General features: G+C 45.0%; 1 long non-coding RNA gene across 2 annotated transcripts in view; it reads left to right on the plus strand.

Annotated features, from left to right (window-relative positions):
• LOC139032607 (uncharacterized) overlaps positions 1–17587 on the plus strand; it is a 30858-nt gene continuing 13271 nt past the window's right edge. For both annotated transcript variants that reach the window (XR_011485168.1, XR_011485169.1), the window contains exons 1-2: positions 1–1840; positions 4737–4833. This is a non-coding gene — a long non-coding RNA (uncharacterized lncRNA). The remainder of the gene's footprint in view (positions 1841–4736; positions 4834–17587) is intronic.

Here is a 17587-nt window from a genome sequence, read left to right on the forward strand (position 1 = left end):
CTGTGCGTTCGTCCCCGTGTTTTCAGACTCTCCGCTGTCCACCTACGTGGTGGACATTCAGGAGTAAACTCAGGCGTGGCTGGATGTCTGGGGAGAAACTGATCATCAAGAGGATTCAAAGGAGAGCCCCAGAGCCCATCGGGAGACTGCAGCCACGGCCGGGGGAAGATGGCAGGTGCTGGGGGGGCCCGCCAAGGAGGTTCTTCCACTGAGGCGGGGTGCCTTCTTTCTGCACAACAAGAAGACACAGCCAGCGTCCAGGGAGCTGTTCCAGAGAGGGACGTGCCACAGGAAAGTGGGCGGGCAGCGGGGGCGGGGGAGAGGCTCTGTCACCATCTCAGAAAGACCCAGAAACAGGACTGGGAAGGAGATACACATGTACAACTGTTTTCACTCACTTATTCAAGAAATAATGATGATGAATTAGCGTTGTGGGGCTAAGAGATATCAACGACTATGTATAAAATAAATAAGCAACTAGGATACACTGTATAGCATGGGACCTATAGTCATTAAATTGTTATAACCTATAATGGAGTATAATCTGCACAAATACTGAATCCCTGCGCTGTACCGGCAACATATAATGTTACAAATCAGCTGTACTTTAGTGAAAAAAAAATATGAGAAATGAGTTACACACAATGGATTATCATGTGTCCATAAGGTACAGATCGAATACCTAAGTGAACTGGATTTAATGACACATTAAAGAACTCTTTCTGGAGCAATTATGAATCTGTCTCTCTGGAAGGCTTGGAAAAATGGATCCATTAAACTTGGTTGACATGGGGGCTTATTAAAGGCCAGAGGAGGAAAGAATCAGGGAGGTAATTCTCACTGTGAGGCCCCTGCTCGGGGAAGCTATACCTGCAGAGGTAAATATTTGCTCACTAGTTGTTTCAGCAAATCACCATGCTGACACACCCATCTGCTACCAAGGTCCAGAAGCTGGTACGGTGAGAAGGAGAGAATCAGGCTGGCCTTTGTGTTCTAAAGGAAGGACATGAACGAAGTACAGTGGACCCTGACCTTCCGTTAACACTGCAGAGCAGTGTTCTCCACGATCCACTGAAATCCCATCATCCCTCCGCATCCGCAAATCCATCAGGTGGTGTTTTTCCGTGGACCTTATTCCAGCACAATGCTGTGGAGAAAAGCTTGGGAAGTCGACACTAGTACAATACAGTTCAGGATGGGGGGATGGGGGTGGAGAGAAAAGAAAAGGACTTATATGTTTTTGAAAAATCATTGCCAAAAGATAAGCTTGTTTATGCAACCTCCAGCATGGATGGGAGCAGGGAGGACTCTGTGCCACCAGCTAAAGAAAGAACTTTAGTCAGCAAATAAATACACAGTTCATCCAAGCCAGCGGGTAGGGAAAGGACTGAGTCTGTAAATAGTCCGAGAGCAATAATTTTTGAAGGCAGATTTAGGGCGAGGTGTCTGACTTAATTTCGTTGGTATGGAGTGATGATTTGGAGTCTACATTCACAAAAAAAAAACAGTTCATCTCATGAAGCACCAGACTGCAAACCGAGGTCTCTTCATAGACCGTGATCAATGGATTCAAATGATGATGTCCTATGTCCCGGGGGCCAGATGGCCCTGCTGCTGGCTTCACACCAGCCTCTGGGAAACAGATCCTTGCCATCAGAGAAGCTGGGTAGGCACTGAGGCCAACTGGGGGGAATATGAAATGAGTCAGTCATTCTGTGAGTCCTGGCTGTTACCAGGAAGTGATCTTAAATAAAAGAGAGAGAGAATAAATATGCATATCGAAAGCTGGAACAGAGATCTTGTACTGAAAGGCTGTTTGGAGTAGTTCATTCACTTCAAGGTATGAAAACCCACCTTCTTTCTGGGTGGAGACACTGAAAGCTGGCTGGCTTGGGGCTCTGCATGTGACCAGATGGTGCCCGGGGACCACTTCCAGATGGGGCAAGCTCCAGGGGAGGAAGCCTTTACTTGAATGAAAAGCAGAGACTTTACTGAAAGTTTCTCAGTGACAAGCTTTCCATCATTAGTGGCCAGGAGGCAAGTTCCAAAACCCTCCTTAAGGGAAACTTGAAGAGATCCAAAGACACGGACCTAAAGCCTGGGGAATTCATCACGAGGCAGATGGACACAGCGGCAACCTAGGTGGTTTGGGTGTGGGACTCACATCCAGCCATGGGCAGAGTTTTCTCAGCAGAGGGCGGCACACTGGCTTGGGAGTGGGGTGGGCACCTCTCCTAGGAAGATCCCAGCCAGAGGGGATGGTCTAGGGTGTCTGAATACCCACATGACTATTGATGACATTGGGTGAAGCTCGGGGTAGGACACCATGAGACCTCTGATTAAGACTAAAATGTTGGCTGAATGCTTATGTGTGAATTTTATTTTTAAGTTGTGACTTCCTTCCTGTCTTTTGTGGCCAGTGCCTGAGCCGGAGGAGGGAGAGTTGTTATCACTCTGCAAGAGAAGTTTCCCCAACTTTCTGGGTAGATTCTTGAGGCAATAGACATCTGACCCCTGTCGAGAAGTACTGCAGGTCACCCCAGCCCCCCACCGCCCTGCCCCAGGCACAGGCTCATGGGCCCAGAGATAGAATATTATATGCACATCTCTCTGTCCATTTCTCTTCAGAGACCCCAGAGGAGTGGGAGAAGCTAATTTCTGCAGCAGCATTTGCTCTTCCACAGCTGAAAGAGGAACTAAAATTGAAGGCAGGATAGCGACATTTTGAAAATGCATATGGAATTCACTGAGCGATCATCTCAGCTTAGAAGTCTTTCAAAGCTTCTAAGAAATCACTACTAGGGATATATTGTTTTCAGACCCTTAGGATGATCTGTCTGGTAGCTGGTGTAAAGTTGAAAAATTGTCTGGGTAGCATTATTGACTTTTTGATTAGCTGCTGAAAATATGGTAGATATGAAATTCCAAAAGTTGCACCAAATTCCTCACCAGGAGGAAACCTCTTCTGAGCTGCTTCCCAGTGATGGGTTTTCATAAAATGGTGTTTAAAACCATTTTTCTGTAAATGATATCTATGTAGAAGGGAAGACTAGGCTAAAATAGCATATTTTATCACCTCAGATCATCTCATTTTCTCTCTCATTCCTGGATTCTGAGTTCTGTTTGGCTTAAATGTGTAAAGCTTTCAACCATGAAGATATTTCACAGAACTGGGTCAGGAGGACAATGTGTTGAGATAGAAAGAATTTTTAGCCAGCAGTTTCCCAATAGCACAAGATTTCCTTTTTTTTTTTTTTTTTCCTTCTCATTCTTCTTCAGAGGAGAGCAATGTGTGGGGGGTGAGGACCTGACTACAGGGCTGCCCAGGCAGGAAACACTGTCTCGGATCATGAAATTTTAAAAGGAAGAGATTTTAGAAAATGATATATATTTATGGTTTACTTCTTTCATTTTGTTCGATGCCACAGGCTTCATGCTTTGTAGCTGCTCGAAACATTGCAAATCTCAAAGTGAACCCATGAAATCAACTTTAGCGGTCACTCTTTTCCTAAAATGATGAGGATTTTTTTTTTTTTAAAGGTTAGTGTGTTTTTTCAGTTGGTCAGAAAATATTTATAGACCCGCCCCTGGGTGCAGAGTGATGTAATGGGTCCTGAGGGAAAGCAATTAAAGAGCAGGCTTGGGATCTGACCAGCTGTATTTACAATCTTTTGAAAGAGGAGGTCTCATGTGTCATGTAAGACACTTGCCCCTTGGAGCCCGGCAGATCGTGGTGCAGACAGAAGGAGGGGCAGCCCCGGGGCCCACTGTGGGGGAGATCAGCAGAAACCCCAAATTCAAACTTATACTGAGTTCTGGGAAAAATAATAAAAGCAAGTGACCCAGGCCTCTCTCAACCTCTGAGAGATACTGGCGGGAAGAGGGGACACAAGCGGAAAGACGCCTGTGATGAGTGGGGACAGTCGCAGCCCCTGCCCTGTTTCCAGTCCTGTCTAAACCAGTCATTCAGCTCTTGTCTTCTTCTGCCAAGCCCTCTTCCTGCTCTTTAGATGCTTAGGAGTTATCCCAAGGTATATCTAGAGGCTGCCGGTGTTATGGAAATAATTGGGCTTTGGAGTAAGTCAGACCTGGGTTCAAATTCTCTGACTGTACCATTAATAATGTTAGACTTCATGTTCCTACTCTGAAAAGTGGGTGCACCAATACCTAGTAGTCAGAGTAGTTAGGAAGACTGCGGTGGATGCTGTGTGCAAACACATAGCAAGGCGACTGGCCCAGGACAGAGGCTTGGTGAAGATTACTCGTCCCTCAGCCCCCGGAGGGGTAGCCACTCACTGGGATTCACCCATACTGACATGTGGGTGGAATAGACTGGGCGTGCAACCTGGTTGTGTTGCTGACTAGATGCGAGGTCCCCCGTGTCCCTGTGTCTAAAGAAGTCAGAATGATTCCACTGGTGTTTTGCGGAGAGGAGTGTGACATGCAAGTTATTACCAGCATTGACATATTCCCCGCCAGTCCCAAGGAAGAAAGGAATAAATGGCCGAGAGGAAGAGCGGTTTGGTCATCAGATGGTTAAATGTGGTGAGGTAGTGTTCTATTAGAGGTTTTGAAACATTCAACATATGTTCTGTTTGCTTCAGATAGACCCGAGTAGAAAACATCTGGAGATACATGCACATCTGTGGGGAAACACCTGTGAGTGTGGAGCAGGGTGCTGGCTATTCTTCTATAGTCTCTGAGTTCCATTCCCACCTCCTTGTCCTTCTCTATAGAGGAGCTGGAAGCCTGCAAACCACATTTCCCAGACCCCCAGCCAGCTGGCTTCCCAGTGAGCTCTACCAAGGGGAGACACTGGTGGGAGACTGGAAGGTAAGTGAAAGGAAGAAGCCAATTTAAAAAATTTTTTTTTTTTTTTGCTGAAGTCTTTGGCCATGGCAGCAGTAACAGCAGTGGGTGACGTGGGTTTGTGCTTAGGTAGTTGAATTTCAGCAGTGGAGTCAGGGGTGCTCCTAGACCCCGGCTCTGGCAGCAGCAGGATCAGTGATGGGCAACTGTGGATGAGAATTCAGCTTCCTGGCTTCTTGAGAGATGCTCCAAGAATAATAGCAGTGGAGCAGTGACTATAAGAGCAGGCTCAGCCACATAGCAAGGGCGTGTTCTGGATAAGAACTTTTTTTTTTTCTCAACACTGTTTTTTTTCCCCCCTTGGTCGGCCCTAGGATGGAGCTAGCTTCCTGCTAGCTCCTTACTAATCTCTGAGTGATCTCAGCTTCTCTCTTTTTTTTCTCCAGCCCTTCAAAACATTTATAGCTGATTTCCTATGCTAACATTCTTCTAGAGTAGTTTCTGTTTTGCTAACTGGACACTTCAGTTCAATTCAGTCGTTCAGTCGTGTCCTACTCTTTGCGACCCCATGAATCACAGCACGCCAGGCCTCCCTGTCCATCACCAACTCCCTGGAGTCTACCCAAACCCATGTCCATAGAGTCGGTGATGCCATCCAGCCATCTCGTCCTCTGTCGTCCCCTTCTCCTCCTGCCCCCAATCCTTCCCAGTATTAGGGTCTTTTCCAGTGAGTCAACTCTTCACATTAGGTGGCCAAAGTATTGGAATTTCAGCTTCAGCATCAGTCCTTCCAATGAACACCCAGGACTGATCTCCTTTAGGATGGACTGGTTTGATCTCCTTGCAGTCCAAGGGACTCTCAAGAGTCTTCTCCAACACCACAGTTCAAAAGCATCAATTCTTCGGTGCTCAGCTTTCTTTATAGTCCAACTCTCACATCCATACATGACTACTGGAAAAACCATAGCCTTGACTACAGGAACCTTTGTTGACAAAGTAATGTCTCTGCTTTTTAATATGCTGTCTAGGTTAGTCATAACTTCCCTTCCAAGGAGTAAGCGTCTTTTAATTTCATGGCTGCAGTCACCATCTGCAGTGATTTTGGAGTCCCCAAAAATAGTCTGACACTGTTTCCACTGTTTCCTCATCTATTTCCCATGAAGTGATGGGACCGCGGATGCCATGATCTTAGTTTTCTGAATGTTGAGCTTTAAGCCAACTTTTTCACTCTCCTCCTTCACTTTCATCAAGAGGCTTTTTAGTTCCTCTTCACTTTCTGTCATAAGGGTGGTGTCATCTGCATATCTGAGGTTATTGATATTTCTCCCGGCAATCTTCCTTCCAGCTTGGGCTTCATCCAGTCCAGTGTTTCTCATGATGTACTCTGCATAGAAGTTAAATAAGCAGGGTGACAATATACAGCCTTGACCTACTCCTTTCCCAATTTGGAACCAGTCTGTTGTCCAGTTCTAACTGTTGCTTCCTGACCTGCATACAGGTTTCTCAAGAGACAGGTCAGATGGTCTGGTATTCCCATCTCTTTCAGAATTTTCCACAGTTTATTGTGATCCACACAGTCAAAGACTTTGGCATAGTCAATAAAGCAGAAATAGACATTCTTCTGGAACTCTCTTGCTTTTTCAATGATCCAGCAGATGTTGGCAATTTGATCTCTGATTCCTCTGCTTTTTCTAAACCCAGCTTGAACATCTGGAAGTTCACGGTTCACTTATTGCCGAAGCCTGGCTTGGAGAATTTTGAGCATTACTTTACTAGCGTGTGAGATGAGTGCAATTGTGCGGTAGTTCAAGCATTCTTTAGCATTGCCTTTCTTTGGGATTGGAATGAAAACTGACCTTTTCCAGTCCTGCAGCCACTGCTGAGTTTTCCAAATTTGCTGACATATTGAATGCAGCACTTTCACAGCATCATCTTTCAGGATTTGAAATAGCTCAATTGGAATTTCATCACCTCCTGGACACTGGACACTGACCCACACAAATAAAAAAAAAGTAACTGAAGGCAAATCAAATTAAAATTTCAACATGCTTAATCTCCTACTGCTACATTTTGGAGCTTACAGTGAGGAAGGGATAAGCAAGATTTTATCCCTAAAATTTGGCAATAAAACTCAGTTCCTTGTCATATATCCTGCAGGTTCTACCGAAAAAGAAAGATTAACAAGACAAGTGTTCTAGAACAAGACTTGCCTATGAAAGATGCCTGTCTATAATCTTAGTCTGTCAGGGATCTTCATAATAGTACCCCCTCTCCAGGTATTTTTTACACCTGGCCTTTCAAAGATGCTATTTCACTTAATTACCATAATAACCCTAGAATTAGGTACTGTTCTCATTTCATATATGAGAAAGATAGAATACCTTTAATGGAAGTGGTTTATTGTTTAATGGCTGCTTATGCCTCCCTTTCTAGAACACATACTTTTTGCAACATGACCTAGCCACTCCTCCCATTCAGCGGCACAGTCTGTTTCTTCACTCCTTAGAATTTGAGACGACCTTGTGACTTATTCTGGCCTGTAGTATGTGCCAGAAGAGACCTGCGAGTTCCAGAGCCCAGGCCCAAGAGAGCTGGCAGCTTCTGCTTGCTGTCCCTTGGAACATTGTCCTGTAATGGCCCTGAAGGCAGCAGGCTTTGATCGAACAATGAGAAACCATGCGGAGAAGAAACATCAGAGCATTTAGAGTTATATAAGGAAAATGTTAGAGTTCAAACTGATTGCTTGAGGCCAAAACATCCCTTCCTCAGTCTAATTCTGCTGGTGACCCTGGGAAAGAATTGAGCTCTAACCTGGTTAGCATCATCTGGTAAATAGAGCTGGCCCAGGGCTCAGGCAAGAGGAAACGGGTACCACTGTTGGATACGGGCAGATTCTGACCATGACTCCAGGCCATGGGGACAGCGACAGGGGAGGGCTCTCTCTTTCTCTTTTTTCTAAGAATTAAAGCTTCTTTTTTAAAAAAGTATGTATTTATGGCTGTGCTGGGTCTTTGCTGCTGTGCGGGCTTTTCTCTAGTTTTGGTGAGCGGGAGCTGCTCTCTCGTTCCAGTGCACAAGCTTCTCGTTGTGATGGCTTCTTTTGTTGCAGGGCACGAGCTCTAGCACACACCAGCTTCAGGAGTTGCGGCACTTGGGCTCTAGAGCATAGGCTTAGTAGTTGTGGGTGCTCGGGCTAAGTTACACCGAGGCGTATGGGATCTTAGGGATTGAACTTGGGTCGCCTGCATTGGCAGGCGGATTCTTTACCGCTGAGCTACCTGGCAAGCCCAAGAGAGGGCTCTTTTAAACTCAGAGCCTGTTTGAAGGCCTGGATCTCCTGTCTGAATTCAGACTGGAAACAATAAAACATCACAATAAAAAATGCTGTAATGTCTGCAACTGACATAGGCAGTGTGACCTCTGCCTCTTTTTAACTGAACCCCAGGAGCAGGTGCAATCATGAAGGACGCTCCTCAGGATTGAATACACACTCCAGGGGAGGTATGCAGGGGAATTACTAGGAAGACCCTGCTCTAGGGGCCGCTATGAGCACTTCCCTTGTCCTCATTCTCCATAAACACCAGCGGCTTGTATACTTAACTCAACAGATCTTAGAAGTAATTTTCATTGGTAAAATAAAAGGTGTTTCAAACACATGAGTTGGCTGAACGGACTGTATCAGACATTCTGGCTCTCGCTTACAAAGGTCGTGGTCATTATGATCTAGAGAGCCTAATTAGTAGTGTATGTCCTTCCCAGTGCTGACTCTGGCTTCAGATTTGAAGCTGGACCTGTAGGAACATTCTCGCACAGGACTCCGTCTAGAAGTGTAGCTAAATCTAGTGCTCGAATATTGTCACATCTGCCTTAAGTGAATCTGTTACACAAGGAATTTGTCAGAGCGCCAGGAGGACAGAGAACGGATACCTCACTGAGTTTACAGAACTGGTTATGCAACTCTCTCATGCCTGCTGCCTTTAAATGTTTATTTTATGGAATTCAGTCTGAGACTCGCTTTCCTTGTCAGATATGTGCATGCGTGTGTGTGCGTGTGTGTGTGTGCGTGCGTGTGTGTGTGTGTGTGTGTGTGTGGTGAGCTCAGTTGTGTTTGACTCTTTGAGACCCTATGGACTGTACCACTGAGAAATGAGGATGAAGATGAGACCGTAGCCCTCCCCAACCCCTACTGCAGACACACAGGCCCACATGATGCCCGTGAGTGAAGGTTTACGTCCCTTGGTTTAAGGAGGTTCTCAGACGCTGGAATAAAACCTGAATCCACTGTTAAGCCTCCTGGTTACAGCAGCTGAAGTGGTCTTCATTTCTCTGCCCCCCTTACATTTCTACATATTTCCACCATTAAACCCGTTAGGGTAAGCTGCCTCCGTTCTTTTATTGGAAGGACTTGTAAGATGTATGAGATAGTATTGAGATAGGAGAAAATTAAAGAAGGCAACTCACAGATCCAGGAACCATCTTTTTTTTTTTTTTTAATGTGTGTGTCTGTATCTATGGGGTCATATGTGTCAAGAATCCTTTCCAGCTTTTGAAAAAGATACTTCAGGCAGGCCTAACATCCCTGTAGCCGACAGCTCCCGCTAAAGCTACAATTTCTCCCCCCTGGCCTGAACCAAGTGCTCTTCTTAATTTCAAAGCTTCAGAAAACCTGCCCAACTTCAACTTATTTTGTCACTGAGCCCATTATTTTGTTTGCTTTTAATTATCTTTCAGGACCACCACACTGGGTGATGTACTTCTTTTTTCTGCCCCCGATCTCACATCTTTGTACCACAAATATACCACTGAGCGACACTCTATTTCTGTGTAAGCCAACTTTGGTTTTGGTAAATGAGAAAATGCTTACTTCTTGCTATCTGTGGTGTGAAATTCCTTTGGGGAGCCCCACCAATAAAATAAATAAGACCATCAGGAGTCCTTAGACTTGCTAAAATTCCAGACTCTCTAAAAATAATATTTTCTGTCTAATCTTAACATTAACGAAATGATCAGTTGGGAGCCAAAGTGTGGCTGTGGGATGAGCTATTTTGGACATTAACTGCATGACATTTAGAATAACCAAGTCACCGTGGACATTAATGTGTCAACGAGAAGTGTGTTTCTCTGATGTGCACTTATAAAATGCCTCATAGTGGTGTGTGTGATGTGTAAGCGTGCACCCCAAACAGCAGAGAAAGCCAACAGTATCATGTCACTACCATGAACATTCATCTTGAAAAGCTATCGTCAATTTAACTTGTTATCACTCTTGGCCTTGAACTAAGTTTTGTGGCCACTCTGTGAAAAACCATCGTAAACACAAAATCGGCATGTGTTAAATGATTCCAACAGAGGTGTGACTGTACAGCAAATAACGTTTTCCGAAAAGGCCTTTGCTTTTTGTTAGTGGCAAAAAATGTTTCCTTGGGAGGACAATTGCCTTTTCTTAAAAGGCCAGAGGATGGGGACAGGGGAGCTGACTGAGATTTATGCCAGTGGAATGCAGGAGAGTTGCATTTATAAGGTGTTATGCTCACCTAGCTGGGCATGGCCTTATTCAGGAAAGCCAAGGAGATTATTTTTGGATGCATTAAACTATAAGGGATCAACCATTCATAAAAACTTGGACCAATTATCACTAGGTTTCGTGCAGTAGAATGGTTCCTGGATGTTTAACCAGAATGCTTAAGGAACCAGGCAAGGGGCTTCTCAGCTCGTTCCTCCATGGACCCTGCTAGCCCTTGAAAACAATTCTCTGTCAGCTCCACAGTCTTTGAGTTGGAACCATTAAGCCTGAATTTAACAATTTAACGATTTTTTGATTCAATGACTGTCCACCCCTCATCTATCCACATAGTCAATGATTTCAACCTTTGCTATATTCCTACTGAGTGCCACCAACTGAATTTTATAGATGAGCAAATTGAAGCTTGGGCTTCCCAGGTGGCGCTAGTGGTTAAGAATCTGCCTGCCAACGCGGGTTCAATCTCTTGGGTTGGGGAGGTCTCCTGGAGGAGGAAATGGCAGCCCACTCCAGTATTTTTGCCTGGAAAATTGCATAGACAGAGGAGCCTGATGGGCTCTGGCCTATGGGGTCGCAGAGTCAGATACAACTGAGAGACTGAGCACAGATTGAAGCTCGGATAATCCATAATTTCCCCAAAGCCAAAAGCTGCTAAGAAGCAGAGGTGGGATCTGGGAGCATTTTTAAAGTTCCTTAGTGGGGAACACATGTAAATCCATGGCTGATTCATGTCAATGTATGGCAAAAACCACTACAATATTGTAAAGTAATTAGCCTACAACTAATAAAAATAAATGAAAAAATAAATAAATAAAGTTCCTTAGACTTTAAGCCCCATGCTTTTTATTCATTTAATTTCAACATCTAGCAAAAATTTAAAAACTTGTGATAATTCACCTTTAGTTATGGATCACTTTACTCTTAAATGGACTTTTCCAGCTATTCTACCCAACTGGATAAGGGTATCTTTAGTGTTACCTTCATAAGTGTCTTTGGTTTTTATCTTCTCTAGGTCAGTATATAATCAGCTCAGGAGGAGAAAAATAGGTTTGAGATTGTAGATTGGGAGCATCGGTTCAGAGTGGGCCAAGCCTTAACTGCAGCATCTTTAAGTTTCTAATGATATCGCAGGGTAGGAAAAACTTTTTCTCTACCCTCCTACATTTGGTATCTGGTGGCCCTGCAAATTATATTAGCAAAAGACAGATTAACGAGAGAAAAAAACAGATTCAATTGATTAATTTTTCTCATATTGATTCGTGATTCTCTAAACAGCCTCTCACTGCTTGATCGTCTTGGCATTCTAAGAAATCAGCCTTTTAACCCTGGATACATTGATCAGACTCGATGGCCATGCTACAGAGGTAGGAATGAGCCTCTCAGGAGGATGTATAGGCCCAATTCACACGTAAGAAACCTCCATGATCCACTGCTGAAATGCAACCTCTACCAGAGTGTAACAGGACACTGGGTACATCAGTAATAACACTCTTTCAAGAGCGAATAGAGGAAGTAAGAAAAAAGCCCATGGAACACCGCCCAGACCAGCAGGGAAATTCCATGTCATCGGGGTGTGCCCACACAGGTGGCAGCCCTGCTCTGCGGTGACCCCCATCGTTCCGCAGCGTCCCCGCTCTTCTGTGTCCCTCGGTGCCTCTGAGGCACTGTCAGAAGGATGACCCATCGAGGCAGGCTCCGGGCTGGCCGAAGGTGCCGATGCAAAAGTCAACAGCAGCCCTGTCATTATGTCATAACCTAAAGGTCAGCAGCTGGGTCCCCTGGCATTTGGGGTCTGCAGGGGCAAATAGGCTCTGTCACTACCCCCGCCCACAGGGCCCAGACCACATCCATCCCACTGGCTTCCATGGGGCCTGGGACCAGGCTCGGTCCTGGTGGCCACTGGGGGCAGTGTTTGAGGATGCAGAAGCCCCTTGGACGGGTGCGGCAGCGGCCAGGCCTTCCGTATGCTCCGCTAAATGCTTTCTTCCGTCCTCTAGAACGAGCTCACTTAGCCTGCCTGCCTTCCAGACTTGAGCAGTGTGCAGAGCAACCACCGTCCCCTGAGAGGTGATGGAGAAGACAGGACCGCAGTAGGTGCTTTGACTTTGAGCAGACCCCCTGGGTGTGTGCTGCAGTGGGAGTCGGGGGGCCGGCCTCAGATCCGGGAGCCCCACCTCTGCTCCTGTCTCTTTTGGGGAAGCTGTGTCTTGGGCAGCCTCCTTCCTTTGGGACCAGGTCTGTCCTCTGATCCTCCCCGTCGTCTTCCCAGCTTTGCACCGTTTTGCTTTCTTCTACCGGAGAAGCCTGAGTGGGAGCAGAGACACCACACAGATGTCCATGGCCTCCTCCCTAGTGTCACAAAGCTACGTGCTCCAAGCTGGTGGTTTTGAGGAATGATGAAAAACATGTGGTTTTACCCCAACTTCCAAGAATTAGAGGCAGATTCTAGGAGAGTGGGGACTGTCTGGTCTTAAAAATAGTAAGGAGTACAACACATCTGGTGATGAGACACTGCTGCCCATTAAAAGGACAAAATAGGAGCTGGTCTGTGGGGCAGGATGTGTACCTTACAGGCAGGTCCTAACCAGGCCCAGCCCTGGGGAGGCTGCCTGCCCAAGAGGTGGGGGAGCAGGGGTTGTTAAAAATTCCCCCTTCCACTTCTAAAGTCCATAAAGAGCAGTGAGCATCCCGGCTGTGACTCACTCCGCCTGTCATCGACCCCCGCTTTTGCCAGAGAGAAACTTCTAGAACTCAAGCCTGCCCAGGCATTTCACTCGCCATGTTTAAATCCAGCTCGTTGGTTCCCAGACTACACAGGTTCCCCTCAAGATCAGGCTCCAGCTTATCTTTACACCAAATTACTCACAGGTCCTCAGACAGTCCGTGTTCTCACTTGCTGTTGGGTTCTGTTCTCTCTGTTGTTTCCAGTTCTCTTCCTCTGCTTGACTAACTCCTACCTCAACATTCAGGCACTGGGATATTTCCCGGGTGGCGATCCAGTGCTGCCCACCCATCTGAGTTAGGGCTTGGCTTGACCAAACACGTCTGTGACCTGGCCTTGAGCCTACACTTTGAATTGTCTTTTTCCTTCTCTGTGTTTTCCATCACGTTATCAGATGTTCAAGGGCAGGAACCACAACTCTTTGTTCTCCAGGGTACAAATGTTTCAGCAAATATGCTTTAAGCTCCTATTATGCTAAGCTCTTTAGATACAATGGCAAAAAAAAAAAAAAAAAAACAAATATAAAGCCATGACTGCGGCCTGTAGTAGTTTGCTAAGGTTGCAGAGAAAAGCACCCCAGATTGGGTGGCTTAAATGATGGAAGTTTATTGTCTCACAGCTATTGGCAACAGGGCTTTGGGGAAGAATCCATTCCGTGGCTTTTCCCCTGGCTTCTGGTGGTTTGCTGGCCATCTTCAGTGTTCCTTGGTTTGTGGAAACATCTCCTCAATCTCTTCCTTCATCTTCACATGGCCTTCTCCCTGATCTTGTGTGTCTGTCTTCAAATTCCCCCTTTTTTTAAACTTCCTTTTAAGTTTTTTTATTGAAGTATAGTTGATTTACAATGTTGTGTCAGTTTCTGTAATACAGCAAAGTGAATCAGTTATAGATATATAAATATATATCTGCACTGTTTTTAGATTCTATTCCCATATAGGTCATTACGGAGTATTGGGTAGAGGTCCGGATGCTATACAGTAGGTCTTTGTTAGTTATCACATTTTATATACAGTAGTGTGTATATGTCAGTCCCAATCTTCCAGTTTATCCCTTTCCCCTTTCCCCCCAGTAAACACAGCTGTGTTTTCTACATCTGTAACTCTATTTTGTAGATAAGTTCATTTGTACCCTGTTTTTTTAGATTCCATATATAAGCAATATCATAGATACTTGTCTTTCTCTATAAGATTTACATCACTCTCAATATGACAATCTCTAGGGCCATCCATGTTGCTGCAAATGGCATTATTCCATTCTTTGTGGCTGAGTAATAGTCCATTGTGTGTGTGTGTGTGTGTGTGTGTGTGTGTGTGTGTGTGTGTGTACCACATCCTCTTTATCCCTTCCTCTGTTGATGGACATTTAGGGTACTTCTATGTGCTGGCCTTTGGAAACAGTGCTGCAATGAATATTGGATTGCATGTATCTTTTCTAATTATGGTTTTCTCCATATATATATGCCCAGGTGTGGGATTGCTGGATCATATGGTAGTGTGATATTCAATATAAGTGTTACATTCAGTTTGCAGATGAGAAGTTTGAGGCTCAGAGATATTAAATAACTAACAAGTGTCACATAATCTCTAAAGGGTAGAGACAGAATTTGAAGCCAGATCTGCTCAAGTTAGGCTCATTCTCCCACCATAACTGTCGGTATCCCCACGTCACAGGTCATGATCAACTATCACTGCAAACAGATATAAACAGGTCAGGGAGGCATCAGAGATTTCATAACCACCCCCCACCACCACCACCATTTCGTAGTTCTTGAAAGGAATCCAGAAATCTGGCCTAGTATGAATCACTCACGTTCACTTTGTGAGAACAGTGTCCCTAAAATGCTAAGAACATAAACATGACAATAGAATATGGTGAAGCTTATGACAGAGAATCGGCTACCATGTTGAATAAAGGAGGCCTTTGGGCATATTTCTCTGTGTGGGGAGACACTGATGGAGTTCTGTGGAGACGGCTCCTCTCAGCGTGTGGAGTTACACAGTGTGATTTCCTTGGAGAGGGCCAGGCTGTGTTTTTCTGCAGGTTTTGCAGTCATTCCTGTCTTTTCATCTCAAGGACAAAGCACCGTCATTAGTTAACTACCGGAGCTATTGACTCCCTTTTCTTCAGTAAACAGTGCCGGCAGGTTCTTTCTGCTGCCTCCTCGCAGCCATAGTAACCGTTGTTGGGTAATCCATGGTTGCCAGACTCCTCAACTGAAGTGAGAGTTAAAAAAAAAAACACCTAATGTCATATCCAGGACAAACAAGAAAAGTCCTTTCAACCCACACCAGACTCTTTTATAGCTACGGTATTTACCGTGTAGAATGTGTATGCTCTCATCTGCCCCTTTCTACTGCTTGGGAAAGTATAATTCACATGCAGGGATCTATCTGTCTCTGTTTAGAGAATAGATAAACAGGGATCAGAGATATGGCCCTAAAGATGCTTGTTGGGCCAGAATCCGTAGGCAAAAGAATCCAATTAAGCCTCACAGCTGCCTTAAAGGTAGGTACTCATGTTCCCATTTTACAGGTGAGAAAGCTGAGCCCCGGGTCAGTCAGGGTGGTGCTGGGATTTGAACCCGCCGTGAGTGACCCTTATTGGCCTGCCTTCAGTTTAGCTTACACGTTGTCCGTGATGTGTGTTCATCTCATTGCCAGCTAGCTTTCTAGCTCTGGAACCTCTTCTCCTTCACATAGAACATCCAGATTTTGAGGAAAAGGGTAAAACCAAGGCAGACTTTCTCCTGCTGGGAGAAAGGGGGGTTTCCCTGCAGATGAGGGAAGTAAGCAGCCACGTTGCTGCATCAGCTGCAGGTCCCTGCCAGGGCGACAGCCGCTCTGGCCCCTTCCTGGATCCCGTGGAGAGCGGCCAGCGCTGGGGACCCGCCGTGACCCGACATACGTCACTGACCGACCCTGTAACAGTGAACAGCTGGAATCCAGTCACACGCAAACATTCAAAATCCGCTGCTGTAGCGTGACACTCTGTCAGGACGCTTTATAAATGAAGAGACAGTGTGGAAACCAAAGGAAGTCAGTCTTCTTATCAAGTTATATTTATTTACTTGATGGGCTCTGGTCCCCAAAGTGGGTTCTCCCAGGGGCCCTTCCTGTGGCAGTGTGTTATTCCCCTGCAATGAATTCATATTATTATTAGGAATATTATTGTATTTTATATAATAATATACCTGTGTATTATATTGTATATATTAACATACTAGGAATGATATTTTAATTGAACTATTTGGACCTTATTGAACCCTCAGAGGTAGATTAACATTCTTAAGCATGTAAAGAGGTCTTATAAATCCACACAGAAATAAAGAAGAACAACCCCACACAAAAAAGAAATAAGCCATTCACAAAAAAGGAAATATAAACTGCTCCAGACTATAAGAAGATAGACAGTCTTGTTCATAATAAAAACAATTTAAAATAAATGAGATGCTATAGTTACCTACCAAATTGTCAAACCAACAACAGATTTAAAACTCAGTGCTGTCCACAGGGAACTCTGCTCAATGTCATGTGGCAGCCTGGATGGGAGGGGTTTGGGGGAGAATGGATACATGTATATGTATGGCTGAGTCCCTTCATTATTCACCTGAAACTATCACAACATTGTTAATTGACTATACCCCAACACAAAATAAAAAGTTAAAAAAAAGAAAGGGCTGTTCAGAGTATGAAAAAAAATAGAGTTTATATACTCTGTAGTGAGAGTATACATTTGGTTCAGTTATTACAAAAGAGCATTTTAGAAAAAAAATGTAATCTTTAAAGAGGCAGATACTATACAGCTATACATGTACATACAGACACACATGCAGAAACACAAATGTACACACACACACACACACACATTGCATATCTTTTGACTCAGTAACAAAACTTTCAGGAATGTGACCTAAGAAGGCCAATAAACTCGAAAAATGCGAGAGGTAGCTGTGCGGCACTGGAATGGCGAGTGGCCAAGGAGATACCCCACATCCAAGGTCAGTTGCTGTGGCCGTAAGGAGATACCTTACACCCAACATAAGGGGCAGTGGCTGCGCTTTGCTGGAGCAGCCGTGATGAGATACCCCACGTCCAAGTTAAGAGAAACCCCAATAAGATGGTAGGTGCTGAGAGAGGACATCAGAGGGCAGACAGACTGAAGCCACAATCACAGAAAACTAACCAATCTAATCACATGGACCACAGACTTGTCTAACTCAATGAAACTATGAGCCGTGCCGTGTAGGGCCACCCAAGATGGACAGGTCATGGTGGAGAGTTCTGACAAGATGTGGTCCACTGGAGAAGGGAATGGCAAACCACTTCAGAATTCTTGCCTCGAGAACTCCATGAACAGTATGAAAAGGCAAAAAAAAAAATAGGACACTAAAGATGAACTCTCCAGGTGGGGAGGTGCCCAATATGCTACTGGAGAAGAGAGGAAAAATAACTCCAGGGAGAAGTGACGGAGCCAAAGCAAAAACAACACCCAGTTGTGGGTGATGGAAGTAAGGTCCGATGCTGTAAAGAGCAATA

Source organism: Odocoileus virginianus, chromosome 32 (genome assembly GCF_023699985.2).
Source record: "Odocoileus virginianus isolate 20LAN1187 ecotype Illinois chromosome 32, Ovbor_1.2, whole genome shotgun sequence".
NCBI classification, from domain to species: domain Eukaryota; kingdom Metazoa; phylum Chordata; class Mammalia; order Artiodactyla; family Cervidae; genus Odocoileus; species Odocoileus virginianus.